This window comes from Lissotriton vulgaris, chromosome 7, assembly GCF_964263255.1.
Source record: "Lissotriton vulgaris chromosome 7, aLisVul1.2, whole genome shotgun sequence".
In the NCBI taxonomy this organism is placed as follows: domain Eukaryota; kingdom Metazoa; phylum Chordata; class Amphibia; order Caudata; family Salamandridae; genus Lissotriton; species Lissotriton vulgaris.
In genome coordinates this window covers 631,048,556-631,067,218 of record NC_141695.1, presented here as the reverse complement: position 1 = coordinate 631,067,218, position 18,663 = coordinate 631,048,556, and positions in this window count along the sequence as shown.

The following is an 18,663-nucleotide window of genomic DNA, read 5'->3' as shown; positions in this document are numbered from 1 at the left end:
AAATTACAGGGACGGTATAGTTAGACTCAGATTTAACTCATACACAGCCAGTGAAATTCAGCAGTTATAGTTACCTGAGCTAACTATAACTTACACCCCCGCAATGTACTGCTAATGACCTCAGACATTACATCATTCATGACATGGTCAGTTACATTACTCATGACATCTCAAATGGGCTGTGAATGGAATGGAACTATAATCGCTAGAACTTTATTTAGGGATAGTGTGTGTATATTAACACGTCTTTTTTTCTTTTCTTTCGTGTAAGAACTATTATAATACTCAACATGCCCATATTAATATGGCCAATAGCCTTTCACTTCAAAGTAATGTGTAGTCCATTGTGTATGTTGATGTTTACAATCCTAAGTATGTTTATTATGAAAAGTCATGTTGACGAACATACAGGTAAGGCGGTCACGGCGCAAAAATATGCTGAAATGACATTGTGTGCCTATTAACACTTGTTTTCTTTTCTTTTTTTAAGTTTGAAAAGCTTTATTGAGTTAAAGAAAACAATGTAAAACATCAGTACAATAGCACAAATAAAGAGCAATAGGAATTAAAATAATTGTGGAGAAGAATGTGCCAATAAACAAGAAAAGCCCAAAAAGGGGAAAACGCTATACAAAGAAAAAATGCTTTTATAACTTTTCATTTTGTGGGGAAGAAAGAGAGAAAGAAGGAGGGAAGAAAAGGAAAAAGGGGGAGGGAAGGAGAACAGCAATAGAAAAATATATGGTAAGTATATTAAAGAGGTATGAAATAAAGAAAAGTACACAGTAATAATAATAACAGTAATACTAAATATAACAATAACATGTGATCATGAGGCACTTTTAGATAAAAAGTCTGTTAAAGGGGACCAAAGTAAATCACGTTTTATCAACAATGGAATAGAAGAAGCACATGCACGATCTAATCTATGATGATGGCAGAGTAAATTCCACCAAGCATTATAAACCACATTTGTAGTGTCTTTCCAGTTAGTTGTTATAAGTTGAAAAGCGATAGCAATGCAAAGATCAATAAATTTGCGAGTATGAAGCGGGACATCCCAAACTGGGGCCAAACCACCCAGGAATACAGAAGAAATAACAAAGGGAACATTAGTAGATAAAATCTTATTAAGTGTAGACCAAATGTGGGACCACATAAGTTGGACCTTAGGACAAAGAAAGAACATATGAACAAAGTCACCTGAAGTGCATGAACAAGACCAACACTTCTTAGCGTCTAACAATTTAAATTTAAACAAATCACAGGGAGTATAAAATAATCTGTTATAAAAAAAGTAAAGGGTTTGTGTGGTACTAGCGGAACGAGAGGTGGAATGAAGTTTGGACCAAATAGAGTTCCAGGTAAGTGAGGGGAAAGTTTGATTGAGGTCCGATTCCCAGAGAAGTTCAAGATTAGTCTTAGGCCTATCAATAAGTGAGGGAGAAAGTAGTTTATAAATAGCAGAGGCCTTAAGGGGAACCTGAAAGTTAGGTGGAGAGGGAAGGAGGGGAGGTGAAGAGGATGAAGGGATGTTGTGCAGGATAGTAGTGGATAGTTTGGGCAGAAGTTCGTGAAAGTGTGCGCATTATTTGTTAGAGATACCAAAGGAGTCTCAAAGTGCTGGAAAGGTTAATAAGGAATTGTCAGAAATGAGTTGTTGATAAGTGAGAATTCCTTTGTCAATCCATTCTTTCCAAAAGAGCGCACAATTGCGTAATTTAAGGGATTTATTATACCAAAGTGGGGTATTCCTATGAAGAGTAGATGGTACAGAGAATGAACAAAAAAAGGCAAGTGTTAAAGCTTTGGAGTGTTTAAAAATAGGAGAAAGTAGCTTAGGAGGTGGTTGAGTGAGATTGGAGGCAATAAGAAAGGAGAAGGGATGAAGTTGAGCCAATTCCAGAGAGCTCCAAGCCATAGTAGGTGGAGACGAGGTATCAAGAAGAAAAGGCCAAATCTGCTTGAGAGTAAAAACAGAATGAAAGCGTGAGATATTGGGGAAGTTAACACCACCAAGATGTTTAGGTTGTTGAAGACGGAGGAGAGAGACTCTAGCCTTAAGCTTATTCCACAGGAATTTGGAAAAAAGACTATTGATAGACTTAAAAAAGAAATGGGGTAGAGAGATAGGAAGCATGGAAAGACAGAAGTTCACAATAGGAAGGAGCATCATTTTAATAGTGGAAAGACGACCCCACCAGGAAAGAAAAAGAGGGGACCAACGTTCTATAAGAGAAGAGAGCTTTTTAAGGATATCGGAGTGATTAATTTTGATAGTTTCTCTAATGGTATTTGTAGGAGAGTAGGGTCTGCAATCCTATGATCACCCAGACTTTTTTGCTTTTGTTTCACTGGTTTACGACTTTCCCTGGCTGTGGGCCTGCCAATCAGACCCACAGCCTGGCTGTTCTCTTTCTAAATTACGATATGTACCCTAGGTGCATTTACCAATTGGTACTGGGCCACCTTACCAGACCCTGTAACTCAGGGCATAGGTGTACCCAGGGCCGCCAGGGGCTGCAGCATGTATTATGCCACCCCTGGCTGGCCTCCTAAATTTGACACAACTGGCTGCATGACAGCTGGGGCGAAGTCGTGTAATCACCCTTTGCTTTAGATATAGTAGCTCTATATCTAACCATACAATGGACACCCGAGTCCCTATCAGTCACTCCTATGGCAGGCCTTGACAATCCTGAAGGCAGAGTGCATGGGCTCGCGTGAACTGCGTTCTGGCCCGAGCCGAGCCGGTTGCAGCTTGCGGAGAAAAGACCCAATGGCTGTTCCATGGTAACGCGTGCCACATCGGTAACTTCGGTGTCGCGTTATCAAGACATGTCGAGTAAGGTGTCATACGAATCGGGATGCTGCCCTCTCACCAACTCTGGCGACGAGGTTAGCATTCCGCCCTTCTAGAGGGACACGACATGTACGTAACTGTGAACCCCGGTTAAAGTTAACGAAAGCCTCAGCTCCACAAAATGGATGCTGCCACCACAGACACGAGTCTGACCTCCTGCTGCTGGGAGTCCTTCCAGCGAGGAGCGCTTGGACAAAGGGTTTCCTGTCGAGGGCGGTGGTCGCACCGTCCCAGACAGGGTTTGTGTATTCTGGGTAGGTAGGGCTTTTGCGAGAAGGTGACTGCGGAGTGGCACCCCGGTGCTCACTGCGCATCTGCCGGTTAGAACCAGTTCCAGGGGCGACAGCCCTGGCCTGGGGAAAGTCCGGCAGGGGAGAGGGGTGTAACTACCCCCCTTCCTGGTCCCACCCTTAGGGCAGGACCTAGTCATGTACCCGCCCCTTTCTTTAGGATAAAGGCCGGAGCGGGGACCCTTCCAAATTAGATCATCTTTGAATCAAGAATACTTTCTACGAAAGGACTTCAAGACTCTTCTCAAGATTTCTCCCTTGTGGCTAAGGAGTAGTCACCCTGCATCAGCGGGCACCATCTAAGAACTCTGCGGTTTGCTGTAAGTCCTTCCTCAAGGAATCCGACGGCCCAGCTCGACGAGAACCGGCTTCCCTGGCACCTCTGACCTCTACCCCCGTCATCAGCTCAGCTGTGACCTGTGGGTGCGACGAGACCTCGAGGGACCGGCCATCATCAGAACCTGCACGCTCTTAAAAACCAGCACGACCATCGAGGTAACTCTCTGGTGAGTGCTCTGGGGTCCGAGAAGCCCCGACCCTGAGCCGCTCCAGCTCCGAAGTGCAGTCCCCCAGCATCTCCACGATCTGCGTGGGGCCCTTCTGCTCGCTGCTCAACACGTTGCCTGGTCACTAGCCGCTGGCTTGTGTCCTTCGGTGACGACATCCGAGAATCATCACTGCCGGTCTGGTTGCTCCAGACTGGCCCTTGCTTCCATCTTTTCGAGAAGCACCCCGGACCCTCCTGGTCCACTCAAGACGCCGACCGCGACATCCGTCGTGGGACAGCTCGCACCTCCACCGTGGTCGCCGACAACGCCTCCTGGTCCGTGAGACTGCAGAGCCTAGCGTCGCCCACTCACCTGGTCGAGGTGACGGCCAACTGGTGCCTTCCTGGTACCCTCTGACTACTGGCTAGTAGTACGAACTTGGTCCCCTCTGCTTTCAGGTTTCTTCAATCTCCGATCCAGGCTTGGATCTCTACGAACTATTCAGCACTGGTCGCCGGCCAGCAACTCCTTTTCTTCCGGCTCCTGGCTCGTCAGCGAAGACCCCGACGCCTGTAAGACTTGTGCAGCCGCAGCCCTCGTGGCTAGGTAACTCGGCATTTCAGTGCCTGCATAGCCTCCTTACTCTAGGGTCCCGAGTCCCTCGCTTCCGACTTGCCTTAAACCTTTCCGTGTCCTCGGACACTTGTTTTAACTGTGCACTTAAAGTATTTGCTAAAGAGATTTGGTTTGTGCTAGGTACCCTGTCCTCATAAAGAGTACAGGGCTGTTGTGATTCTTAATAAATATACTGTTTATTTTCATAACACTTGTGTGGTGTCCTTTCACTGGGTGTTCAAGGGGTACATGTGTGGTAAACAGCTGGCTTAACGCGCCCTCTCGAGTCTTTAGCCTTAGACTGCTCGTATCCACGCTACTAGGATAGCTGGTCTATAGGTTGACTTACAACCAAACACCATAAGGGTCGTTGGAACGATACATAGCGGTCGCTAGAATAGCGAACGTTGCATATCGGGCCAACTTCTCACATTGGTGAGCAGCGGTTGGGATTTGAGCTTGCTGTTGTTTTACCACACGTATCCTAAGAATATCTTGTTGAAAGATCGCGCAAGTACTGTTAGTACATATAACTAAAGCTTAGAATACTCTGAGTTCTACTGAACCAGCTGTTGTAGCTCCTCAAGGCTTAGCACACCTTGGCTACAACTCTTAGCAAGGGATCAGTAGGAAAACACATAGTGTAGGTAGGTGCATCACTTACACCACACTAGAAACAGTATGTCGGGCCAAGGAGGAAACTCTGAGTCTCCCCTTGTGTCAGTTGACCCTCCACAGGTCATCCCTTCAGGATATACTGTGCTGAGCTTCAAGGAGTTAAGACGACTGTGTCACTCCCGGAAGATTCAGCAGGGGTCTAACCCCACAACGTCCTTTCTGATTGGTCTCTTGGAGACTTATGATGCCAGGAGAGCTGAGAAACTTCGTAGCTCTTCTAATCCAGAAGGAGACATGCCTCCCCTCGAGGGAACCCGAGATGATCCTGACCTCATCCACCTCGTAACTGAGAACGAAGAGGGAGAGGAGGACGAGGATGAGGATCTCTCTGGGGACGAGGCCGATAAGGGACAGGTAGAAGTCGTCAGACTAACACGGTCCAACTTAAGCCGGCACGATAGTGGTACTGGGGGAACCCCGGCGCTGCTGTCGGTTCCGCTTAACCTGGGGAATGGACGAGCCCGATCTCTGTCAAGAGACTCTGGCAGATCCCTTCATACCAACGGCTCTCACAACTCTTCTCAAAGAGGGATGACGCCCCCTCAGAGGAGAGTGTACGAAGCGAAGGAAAGGGCAGCTAATCTAAGGATCGAAAGGGAAGAACTTGCCCTGGCCAAGGAAAAGCTTGCTTTCGCTAGAGAGCAACAGTTAAGTGGGGCAATCCCCACTGGTGGCAGCAATGTACCTAGTAATAGGGAAAAGAGTTTCGATACGAAACACCTTGGGAAGATAGTGCCCCCCTTTAAACAAGGGGACGACATCCACAAATGGATTACTGCTTTGGAGAGGGCCTGCACTGTGCAAGGCGTTCCCCAGAGTCAGTGGGCAGCTATCTTGTGGCTCTCCTTTGAAGGAAAAGGAAGAGACAAGCTCCTCACCACAAGGGTAGAGGACGCTAATAATTACCACGTCTTGAAGAATACACTCGTTGAAGGGTTCGGCCTAACCACTGAGCAGTACAGGGTGCTGTTCAGGGATACCCAGAAAACGCAGGCTCAAGACTGGTCTGATTTTGTCGATTGTGCCACTAAGGCTTTTGAGGGCTGGTTGCTGGGCAGTAAGGTTACTGATTACGCAGGATTGTATAATTTGATGATGAGAGAACAAATTTTAAACAATTGTCAGAACCAGTTGTTGCATCAGCATCTTGTCGACTCGGATCTGACCTCTCCCCAAGAATTGGGAAAGAAGGCAGACAGATGGGTTCGTACGAGAGTTAAACAGAACCAGGGCCAGAATCAAGGTGGTCAGAAGAAAGCAGACCAGAAGGGTAAAGATTCTAAGGGGGAACAAAATGACCAGAAGTCTTCGACAGGTCCCCAACAACCCAAAGAGGGTGGGGGTCAGGCTCCCCAAAAGAAGAAAGAAGGCCAATCCAAAAGATGGTGCCAGTACTGTAAAAGTAAATCTCACTGGTTTAGTGAGTGCACCAAGAAAGGAGGAGGGCAGACTCCTGCCACTGCAGCCCCTAAGGCACCTGTGCCCCCTAGTACAGTCAGCAGTGGTAGTGCGCCTCCCAAGGGTTTAGTAGGGTTAACCCTGGGTTCTGAGGGGCGTGACAACTTAGTTGGCACACTCACTCAGGCTGTCCTTGTCAGTACAGGGGACGCGGACGTGTCCCCTGACATAAGTCCCAATACGCTGGGCAAATACCGACAGACGCCTTTCATAAATGGAAAGATGGCTCAGGCCTATAGGGACACTTGTGCCAGCGTCACCATGGTGACGCCTAACTTTGTGGACCCTGGACAGATCATGCCAGGTACAGAATTCCTGGTGACCAATGCAAGCAATGTCACTACCAATCACAGTATGGCAATTGTAGCTTTCTCCTGGGGAGGGGTAACTGGCCAAAAGAAGGTTGTAGTTAGTCCAGACCTCCCAGTGGATTGTTTGTTGGGCAATGATTTGGAGTCGTCACAATGGTCAGAAGTGGAGCACCGGACTCACATGGAAATGTTAGGTTTGCCAGCACATGTGTTCGCTGTGACTAGGTCACAGGTCAGGAAATGCCCCACTGAACAGGTGCTGGATCCTGGAACAACGGACCAGACACCTCCCAAGAAAAAGAGCAGTAGGGTTAAGGCTGTGCCTTCCCCCTTGCCCCAGGTCGAGGATCAAGTCTCAGAGGAGGCTGACCTACAGGAATTGAGGGAAACTGAGCCTAGGGAGTTCGAACTTGATCAAGTTGAATTCTTGGGCTCAGGGGGACCCTCAAGGGAAGACCTGGGGAAGGACCAGTTAGACTGCCCTTCTCTTGAACCCCTCAGACAGCAGGCTGCTGCTGAGGCTGCTGGGAACGCCACAGGTACCCACAAGGTATACTGGGAAGATGGACTCCTGTACACTGAGTCAAGAGACCCCAAGCCTGGCATGACCAGGAGGCTGGTCGTCCCCTTGTCTCAGCGTGGTTTCCTACTTACCTTGGCCCACGAGATTCCCTTAGCAGGTCACTTAGGCCAGACGAAAACGTGGGACAGGCTTGTCTCGCACTTTCACTGGCCTCACATGAATGAGGATACCAAGGAGTTTTGCCGCTCCTGTGTCACTTGCCAAGCCAGTGGTAAGTCAGGTGGCACGACAAAGGCCCCCCTTATACCAATGCCTGTGGTGGGGGTGCCCTTTGAACGGGTGGGGATCGACATCGTCGGTCCCATGGAACCACCAACAGCATCAGGGCACAAGTTTATACTGGTGGTAGTGGATCATGCCACCAGGTACCCTGAAGCTATTCCCCTTAGGACCACTACAGCACCTGTTGTGGCAAGAGCCCTGGTTGGAGTATTCTCCAGAGTGGGCTTCCCTAAGGAGGTCGTCTCCGACAGAGGTGCAAACTTTATGTCGAGCTACTTAACTGCTATGTGGAAGGAATGTGGTGTCAACTACAAGTTCACTACCCCCTATCATCCACAATGCAATGGGCTTGTTGAGAGATTCAACCGGACCCTAAAAGGGATGATTCATGGACTACCGGAAAAGCTTCGGCGTAGATGGGACGTCCTGATCCCCTGCCTCTTGTTCGCCTACAGAGAAGTCCCACAGAAGGGGGTTGGCTACAGCCCTTTTGAACTTTTGTACGGGCATCCTGTAAGGGGACCCCTGTGTTTGGTGAAGGAAGGATGGGAGAGACCTCTCAAAAAGCCGGCAACCAACATAGTGGACTATGTGCTCGGCCTCCGCTCGCGGATGGCTGAATACATGGAGAAGGCATCCGAAAACCTTAAGGCCAGCCAAGAACTCCAAAAAGCTTGGCATGACCAAAAGGCTGTCTTGACTGTTTACCTGCCCGGACAGAAGGTGTGGGTGTTGGAGCCAGTGGCCCCAGCAGCACTCAAGGACAAATGGTCCGGGCCCCACACCATCCTGGAGAAGAAGGGAGAGGTCACCTACCTGGTCGACCTGGGAACTCCCCGGAGCCCCCACAGGGTGCTTCATGTCAACAGGCTAAAAGCATATGTCGACAGGAAGGACATGAGTTTGCTCATGGCCCTAGATGAGGGACAGGAAGAGGAGAGTGACCCTCTCCCCGACCTGCTCACTCAGAATCCTGACGATGGCTCGGTAGATGGTGTTGTCTTTTGTGGCAGCCTCTCCGAACATCAACAGAGCGACTGTAAACAGGTTCTTCAGTCGTTCCGACATCTGTTTTCTCTGACACCCAGTCAGACCGATTGGTGCACCCATGAGGTCGACACTGGTGACAGCTTGCCCGTAAAGAGTAAGATCTACAGGCAGCCTGATCACGTTAGAGACTGCATCAAAAGTGAAGTGCAGAAAATGTTGGAGCTGGGAGTCATTGAACCCTCGGATAGCCCTTGGGCTAGTCCCGTCGTTCTAGTGCCGAAACCTCACACCCAGGGTGGTAAGAGAGAGATGAGGTTCTGCGTAGACTACAGGGGTCTCAATGCAGTCACTAAGACTGACGCCCACCCAATACCAAGGGCAGACGAGCTTATTGATAGGCTGGCTTCGGCCAACTACTTAAGTACGTTTGACCTGACAGCTGGGTATTGGCAAATCAGGTTAGCTGAGGACGCCAAGCCTAAAACGGCATTTTCAACCCCTGGTGGGCATTATCAGTTCGTGGTGATGCCCTTTGGTCTGAAAAATGCACCTGCCACCTTCCAACGGTTGGTGAATCACGTCCTTACTGGGCTGGATGACTTCTGTGCGGCGTATCTTGACGATATTGCTGTCTTTAGCTCCACCTGGGAGGATCACCTGGTCCACCTGCGGAAGACATTGGAGGCGCTGCAAGCAGCAGGCCTCACTATCAAGGCCACCAAGTGCCAGATAGGGCAGACACAGGTTGTATACCTGGGCCACCTTGTAGGTGGAGGTCAGGTTCAGCCACTGGAGAGCAAGATACAGTCAATCAGGGACTGGGCTCCTCCAACCACCCAGACTCAGGTTCGAGCTTTCTTGGGCCTGACTGGTTACTATAGGAAGTTTGTCAGGAACTATGGCTCCATCGTGACACCATTAAATGAACTGACAAGTAAGAAAATGCCAAAAAAGGTTCAGTGGACAGCGAGCTGTCAAAAAGCATTCGATGACCTAAAGCAGGCCATGTGCACGGCGCCTATCCTCAAGAGTCCGGACTACTCCAAACCATTCATTGTCCAAACAGATGCTTCTGAGTTGGGTGTGGGAGCTGTTCTTTCTCAACTGAATTTTGATGGTCAAGACCAGCCCATTGCTTTCATAAGCAGAAGGCTGACCCCTAGAGAGAAGAATTGGTCAGCTATCGAGAGGGAGGCCTTTGCTGTGGTTTGGGCCCTGAAGAAGCTGAGGCCATACTTGTTTGGCACTCACTTCAAGATTCAGACCGACCATAAGCCCCTCTTGTGGCTAAATCAGATGAAGGGTGAAAACCCCAAACTGCTTAGGTGGTCCATTTCCCTACAGGGGATGGACTTCACAGTGGAACATAGACCTGGTACTGATCATGGCAATGCCGATGGGCTCTCCAGATATTTCCACTTAGAACAAGAAGACTCACCTGGTCAAGGTTAGCTAGTTGTTCCGACGTTTGGGGGGGGGTCATGTAGGAGAGTAGGGTCTGCAATCCTATGATCACCCAGACTTTTTTGCTTTTGTTTCACTGGTTTACGACTTTCCCTGGCTGTGGGCCTGCCAATCAGACCCACAGCCTGGCTGTTCTCTTTCTAAATTACGATATGTACCCTAGGTGCATTTACCAATTGGTACTGGGCCACCTTATCAGACCCTGTAACTCAGGGCATAGGTGTACCCAGGGCCGCCAGGGGCTGCAGCATGTATTATGCCACCCCTGGCTGGCCTCCTAAATTTGACACAACTGGCTGCATGACAGCTGGGGCGAAGTTGTGTAATCACCCTTTGCTTTAGATATAGTAGCTCTATATCTAACCATACAATGGACACCCGAGTCCCTATCAGTCACTCCTATGGCAGGCCTTGACAATCCTGAAGGCAGAGTGCATGGGCTCGCGTGAACTGCGTTCTGGCCCGAGCCGAGCCGGTTGCAGCTTGCGGAGAAAAGACCCAATGGCTGTTCCATGGTAACGCGTGCCACATCGGTAACTTCGGTGTCGCGTTATCAAGACATGTCGAGTAAGGTGTCATACGAATCGGGATGCTGCCCTCTCACCAACTCTGGCGACGAGGTTAGCATTCCGCCCTTCTAGAGGGACACGACATGTACGTAACTGTGAACCCCGGTTAAAGTTAACGAAAGCCTCAGCTCCACAAAATGGATGCTGCCACCACAGACACGAGTCTGACCTCCTGCTGCTGGGAGTCCTTCCAGCGAGGAGCGCTTGGACAAAGGGTTTCCTGTCGAGGGCGGTGGTCGCACCGTCCCAGACAGGGTTTGTGTATTCTGGGTAGGTAGGGCTTTTGCGAGAAGGTGACTGCGGAGTGGCACCCCGGTGCTCACTACGCATCTGCCGGTTAGAACCAGTTCCAGGGGCGACAGCCCTGGCCTGGGGAAAGTCCGGCAGGGGAGAGGGGTGTAACTACCCCCCTTCCTGGTCCCACCCTTAGGGCAGGACCTAGTCATGTACCCGCCCCTTTCTTTAGGATAAAGGCCGGAGCGGGGACCCTTCCAAATTAGATCATCTTTGAATCAAGAATACTTTCTACGAAAGGACTTCAAGACTCTTCTCAAGATTTCTCCCTTGTGGCTAAGGAGTAGTCACCCTGCATCAGCGGGCACCATCTAAGAACTCTGCGGTTTGCTGTAAGTCCTTCCTCAAGGAATCCGACGGCCCAGCTCGACGAGAACCGGCTTCCCTGGCACCTCTGACCTCTACCCCCGTCATCAGCTCAGCTGTGACCTGTGGGTGCGACGAGACCTCGAGGGACCGGCCATCATCAGAACCTGCACGCTCTTAAAAACCAGCACGACCATCGAGGTAACTCTCTGGTGAGTGCTCTGGGGTCCGAGAAGCCCCGACCCTGAGCCGCTCCAGCTCCGAAGTGCAGTCCCCCAGCATCTCCACGATCTGCGTGGGGCCCTTCTGCTCGCTGCTCAACACGTTGCCTGGTCACTAGCCGCTGGCTTGTGTCCTTCGGTGACGACATCCGAGAATCATCACTGCCGGTCTGGTTGCTCCAGACTGGCCCTTGCTTCCATCTTTTCGAGAAGCACCCCGGACCCTCCTGGTCCACTCAAGACGCCGACCGCGACATCCGTCGTGGGACAGCTCGCACCTCCACCGTGGTCGCCGACAACGCCTCCTGGTCCGTGAGACTGCAGAGCCTAGCGTCGCCCACTCACCTGGTCGAGGTGACGGCCAACTGGTGCCTTCCTGGTACCCTCTGACTACTGGCTAGTAGTACGAACTTGGTCCCCTCTGCTTTCAGGTTTCTTCAATCTCCGATCCAGGCTTGGATCTCTACGAACTATTCAGCACTGGTCGCCGGCCAGCAACTCCTTTTCTTCCGGCTCCTGGCTCGTCAGCGAAGACCCCGACGCCTGTAAGACTTGTGCAGCCGCAGCCCTCGTGGCTAGGTAACTCGGCATTTCAGTGCCTGCATAGCCTCCTTACTCTAGGGTCCCGAGTCCCTCGCTTCCGACTTGCCTTAAACCTTTCCGTGTCCTCGGACACTTGTTTTAACTGTGCACTTAAAGTATTTGCTAAAGAGATTTGGTTTGTGCTAGGTACCCTGTCCTCATAAAGAGTACAGGGCTGTTGTGATTCTTAATAAATATACTGTTTATTTTCATAACACTTGTGTGGTGTCCTTTCACTGGGTGTTCAAGGGGTACATGTGTGGTAAACAGCTGGCTTAACGCGCCCTCTCGAGTCTTTAGCCTTAGACTGCTCGTATCCACGCTACTAGGATAGCTGGTCTATAGGTTGACTTACAACCAAACACCATAAGGGTCGTTGGAACGATACATAGCGGTCGCTAGAATAGCGAACGTTGCATATCGGGCCAACTTCTCACAGTATTAGCATATAAAACGCCAAGACATTTAATAGAACCAGAGTTCCATTGGAAACCAGAGCCTTGCAACATGTGAGGAAGACAACATTTGTTACGGGGAAGGACTTCTGTTTTATCAATATTTAATTTATAACCAGAAACAGAGGAGTAATCATGCAATAAAGAAAAGAAAGCGGGAAGGGCAACAACAGGGTTAGAAATGTAAAGCAAAATATCGTTTGCATAAGCAGTAAACTTAATCTCCACATCTTTATAAAGAAAGCCAGAATAGGAAGGGGATTGTTGAATTTTCTCAAGGAAAGGTTCGAGTGCCAAAATAAAGAGAAAGGGGGAAAGTGGACAGCCTTGTCTGGTTCCTCTATGAAGGGGAAAATAATCAGATTGCATACCATTAATCCATATAGAAGTAGAAGGAGCAGAATAAAGCAACTGAACAAATTTAAGAAAACTGGGACTGAAACCGTGCCAACGGAGGGCGCCAAACATAAAATCCCAATTGACACGGTCAAATGCCTTCTCGGCGTCTAGAGTAATGGCCGCCAAGGGACTGTCCATTTTAGCAGAGAGATGAATGATATTAAGAAGGGTTCTAGAATTGTCTGTAATGGATCTTCCCTTAACAAAGCTGTATTGATGAATGTTAACCAAATCAGGGACAATGGAATTAATCCGTAAAGCCAGAATTTCCGCATATAATTTACAATCAGTATTAATGAGGGAGATGGGTCGGTAATTTTTACACAGGGAAGGGTCCTTATCTTTTTTGGGGAGAAGAACAAGCATAGCCTGCGTGAAAGAACCTTTGGATTCACCAGAGGAGAGAAAGTGGTTAATTAACTGGAGAAAATGAGGAATCAGTACAGATTTAAATTGGAGGAAGAAACGAACAGTAAAGCCGTCGGTGCCAGGTGTCTTATCTTTAGGGAGAAGAGAGAGGGCAGCAAGAATTTCCTTTTCTGAAATCGGGGCATCAAGAGAAGAGAAATCCACCAAAGGAGTGGGAGATTTAGGGACAGAATTAAAGAAAGAATCTAATTGCTCTGTAGAAGGGGAAGACTCAGGGGTATAAAGAGAAGAATAAAATTGAACAAAGCAATCCAGAATTTTGGCATTAGAAGACTGGGGCGAGCCTTGTGAATCTTTAATCGAGACTATTTTCGATTTCTGTTTCTTAATTTTGAGATAATTTGCCAAAGCCCTACCAGCTTTATTGCGACCATCATATATCTTCGCATTAAATTGAAGAAGCTGATTGGAGGCCGATTCCCAGGAATGTTTATTAAATTGCATTTTAGCGGAAATGAGAGAGGACAGAGAATCAGGAGTGTTGGAAGTGTAATAAAGATGCTCAAGTTCTTTAATGCGTTTTAGATAGGAGGAAGCCTGGGATAGCGCTTTCTTTTTTTTACGTGACACAAAATCAATAATACAACCCCGAGCAGTGGCCTTGAAAGCATCCCAAAGAAAGTGAAAGTCAGAGGAGGAGTGTAAGTTAGTAGTGAAAAAGTCATCCATGAAATGAGTGAAGTGTTCAATGAAAGTGGGACCAGGTAAAAGGGAGTTGTTAAAGCGCCATCTGCGGGCCTGAGGCATGGGAGAGGGGTAATCCATATCTGAAATAACTGGGGCATGATCTGAGATTAGGATAGAGCCTATTTCTGAGTTGGTCATAAATTGGAAAGCATGGTGGGAGAGAAAAATATAATCAATACAGGAGAGGGAATTATGCACAGGAGAAAAAAAGGAAAATTCCAGAGAGTCAGGGTGGGACAACCTCCATGAATCTATAAGGCCTCTAGAGGAGATGGATCTGTGGAAGGACTTTTGCATTTTATTGGGAATGTAACGAGCTTGTGATTTGCGGTCCAAAAAAGGGTCCATCAATTGATTACAATCTCCCCCAACAATCAAATCTTCATTAGCATTAGAAGAGAGAAGGGAGGAGAAATCATTCCAAAAGGAAGAATCAATGCCATTCAGACCATAGACATTACAAAGAGAGAGATGAACATCATTAACAATGCAATCAAGGAGCACCCACCTGCCATTAGTATCAACAGTTTCATTTAGAATTTGAACAGACAATGCTTTATGAACAAAATAACAACACCATTTTTGTGATTAATAGCAGGAGAGCAAAAAACATCCCCAACCCATTGTCTACGTAACATCGATAACTCTTGAGTAGAAAGATGTGTTTCTTGTAAAAAGGCAATTTGACATTTTAAACGAGCAAGATGAGATAAAACACGTTGTTTCTTGATAGGGTTACGAAGACCCTTAACATTCCAGGAAATGAGACGAAAACTTTTCATATGAGGAGATTAAAGGAAAAGTAAAAAGAGAGAGTAATACAGGTAAAAAGAGAGAATATATAGAGAGATTGGCAAGGAGAGATGGAAACAAGGTAGATGTAATAAAGAAGGAACGATGGAATTAGTAAAGAAGCCCCAGTAGAGAGAGCAAAAGGAAAAAGGAGCAAGGCCATCATAGAAAGGTGAAATGAGAAGAGGAAAAAAGAAAAGAAATGGAGGAGAAAGAGAAGAAATGACTAATACCACAGTGCCAAAAGAAAGGTGGAAAGGAGCAAAATAAGGTAGGTAAAGTAGAAAAAGCCGAATAAGGTAAAAAAGGAAAGGGAAGGAGAAGACGGTGAAGCAAGATGGAGGAAAGAGGGAGCCTAAAGCACCCCAAAAGAAGACAGCAAAAAGAAGGATGGCAAAAAGAACCAAGGTGGTTCTAGCCATACAGAACATGTAACAGAGAAAAACAATGAGGTGAGAGCGGGAGCAGCAATAAAAGACGACCGAATAGAAGGGAATAAGTTGAAAACACAGTCCAAGGAACGAAAGAGAAAAAACCAAAGGAGAGAGGAAAAAATGCAAGGAGAACCTGGGACTGAGCACGACATAAGAACAAATGAAGGAGACTTACCAAACAGATATGCAGGAAAAAACAGCATACTGGGATGACGGAGACGAGCGATAAAACAAAACAATGCAGAGGAGGATTATCGAAACATCAGGAAACACACCTAAGAAATAAAGGAAAACAACAAAGTGAGGTGATGTGAGGAGAAACAACAAGTCATAACCGACAATAAAAGAAACACAGAGAGGAAACAAATAAATGAGAAAAAAAAATTAGGAGCTGCTTTGTTTCATGGAGTCCTCTCTGTGGGAGTGGATGAATCTGCTGAGGTCAGCCGGGTCTTCGAAACTGTAGGACCGTTCCTTGTATGTAACCTTGAAAAAGCAAGGATGAATCAGACCGTATCTAGTGTTCATGGTTCAAAGTGTAGGCCGCAGATCCAGGAATTCCTTACGACGCGCCGCTGTCTGTTTGGAGACATCCTGAGAGAAAAAAAGTTTATGACCGGACCATATCAGTTGCTTTTGTTGTTTGGCTGAGTGAAGTATAGTCATAAGGTCAGAGTAGAGGAGAAAATAGGCGATGATACCACGAGGTTTCGATGAAGTGGAAGAAGTTTTGGGACCCAGACGGTGCGCTCGTTGAATATTGGTATCCACATGTTTCGGCAGGCCAAGTATCGGTAAAACTTGTGTCTTCACTAATAAGATGATGTCCGAACCTTCAGAATTTTCCGGAACACCATAAATACGAAGGTTGTTGCGTCTATTACGATTTTCCAAATCCTCAGACGTCTTCTTGAGAACTTGAATCTCTTTAGTGAGGGTATCCACCTTGGCAACAACATCTTGTGCGTCACTGATTTTCTGTTCAACTTCAGTGACACGTTCATCAAGGTTGGACCACTTATCTTCCAGCCTTTGCAATGTAGCAGTGGTGTCCGCTATAAAAGGGCGGATTAATTTGAGTTCCTCCATTAAATCCTCAAGGGTAACGGGAAGAGGAGATTTGGAGGGAGATGGTGGGTCCTTCTTGAGGCGTTTGCCCGCAGGAACAGAGTCTTTGCGTGAGGCGGTAGCCACATTAGAGGCCTTAGAAACGTGTCCGTGCTCCATGATGTAAAGACCTGAGAGAGGATCGGCTTGAGGTAAAAAAGGAGCAACGGAACGTGGTGAAAGGCTGCAAAATCCTCTGAAGAAAGTCACTGAAACTGTGAAAAATGGAGACCACCGTCAAGGGGAGTCGAACTGGATGTCAACAGAGTGCAAAAATGAAGAAATGATGCGTGCGGAGGAAACAGAAAAGCAACAGCACACTGATAGTCGAAAGTTGAGGAGAGAAAAAACTGAAGCGGAGGTCCAGCAATCCAAGGAGAAGCAAAAAGGACTCACAACGACATATTAAATGTCAAATAACCATGGAAGCGCTGCAAAAATGAAGGAGCACAACTAGGAGACAAGAAGCATCAGGCAGGTACAAAAATAGAGTCATTGGAGAAAAAATGATCAAAAAACGATGAAGAGAAAAAAAAATGGCGGCTGTTTCCGAGGAGAAAGAATTTATGCAAATTCTAGCCTCAAAAAACGAAGAAGGCGTACAGAAACATACCCATTTGTGGAGGGGCAGTTCTGACGCAAAATCAGCCGTTTTCGGCAAGGAACGCTGCCCAGAAGCGGTCCCTTCGTGTAGAAAGCACCGCCGAAATTGCGGAGCTCAGGGGGGAGCGGCCATCTTGTTTGCCGCGTCGCAAACCCTCCCTTGTTTTCTTTTTTTTATTGTATCAATTCCTGAATTTTTACATCGTGACCAGGCAAATATGAAAGCCAGTTTTTTGGATTAAAGTAATATGTAGTGCTTTGTTAATGTTGGCAACTTTCGGCATTTGTACATTTAAAAAAGGATGCTACAATGACGTCTTGTATCGTTATCAAGGTTTGGACAAGCCGAAACGCGTGTATCACGTCCTTTGCCGATTAAATACTTCCAAACTACAACCTGAGTGCTGATTCCTTCCTTGTAAGAGTGAGAGGAGATTAAATACATATATATAAAATTCACTGAAAAAACTACAGGTTTCAGGGACGTCATTGTTAGTTGGACATTTCACTCGAACAAAACAAGAGAAATGTGGCCGTTATAGTTAGTTGTGCTAACTATAACTCACGCCCCCGCAATGCACTGCTGATTATGTCACATATTACATCACTCATGACAGTCAGTGACATCACTGATGACATCTCAAATGACATCACTGATGACATCATCCACGTGATCATCTGATGCACCTTAAAATACAGACTACCATTCTCGAAACCATAGACACACCAATACTAGTACAGCTACAATATTTTCTGCACTTGCATGCAGAACTCTAACCAGCTACATACTATTGATACGCTCTTCTAAATACCCAGTTAGTACCTATGCACTATAGGAATCCTTCTGTCTGTCCCATGCACTTCTCCATTCACCCATCCAGCACTATCTACCTATCCTATCACTCCACCAATACCTAAGCACTTATAAATTCAGCACGCACTTTCTTTGCAACACTGAAATTACTCCAGTTATTAGTCGAATACTTAAGGAATGGCGTAGTCACTAACACAAGTGCAGGTACAATATTTTGTACACTATGCATGCACACCTCTATCCAGCTACAAACTATTGATACGCTCTTCTAAATACCCAGTTAATACCTATGAAGTGTAGGAATCCTCCTGTCTGTCCCATGTATTTCTCCAATCCCCCATCCAGCGCTATCTACTCATCCTATTACTCCATCAATACCTAAGCACTTATAAATTCACTATACACTCTGTTTGTAATACTGTAATTATTCTAGTTACTAGTCATGAACTTATGAAATGGCCTAGCTACTAACACAAGTACAGCTATAATATTTTGTGCACTATCCAAGCAGACCTTTAACTAGCTACATACTAATGATACACTCTTCTAAATACCCAGTTAGCACTCATGCAGTGTAGGAATCGTCCAGTCTGTCCCCTGCACTTCTATAATCACTTATCTACCACTATCTACTCATCCTATCACTCCACCAATACGTAAGCACTTATAAATTAGGTATTCACTCTGTTTGCAGCACTGTCATTATTCCAGTTACTAGTGGTATTCTTATAAAATGACCTCGGGCCAACACAAGTACACATAAAATATTCTGTGCATAATCCATACAAATCTCTAAGCAGATACATACTATTAGTCCACTCCATTAAATACTGAAGTAGTACCCATGCAGTGTAGGATACCTCCTGTCAGTCTCATGGCAATTCTTCAATCACCCATCCAGCACTATGTTCTTATTGTGTCAGTCTGCCAATACCAAAGCACTTATGGGGCAGATTTACAAGCACCCTGCGCCACCAATACGTCACTTTTTATAACGTAGTGATGGCGC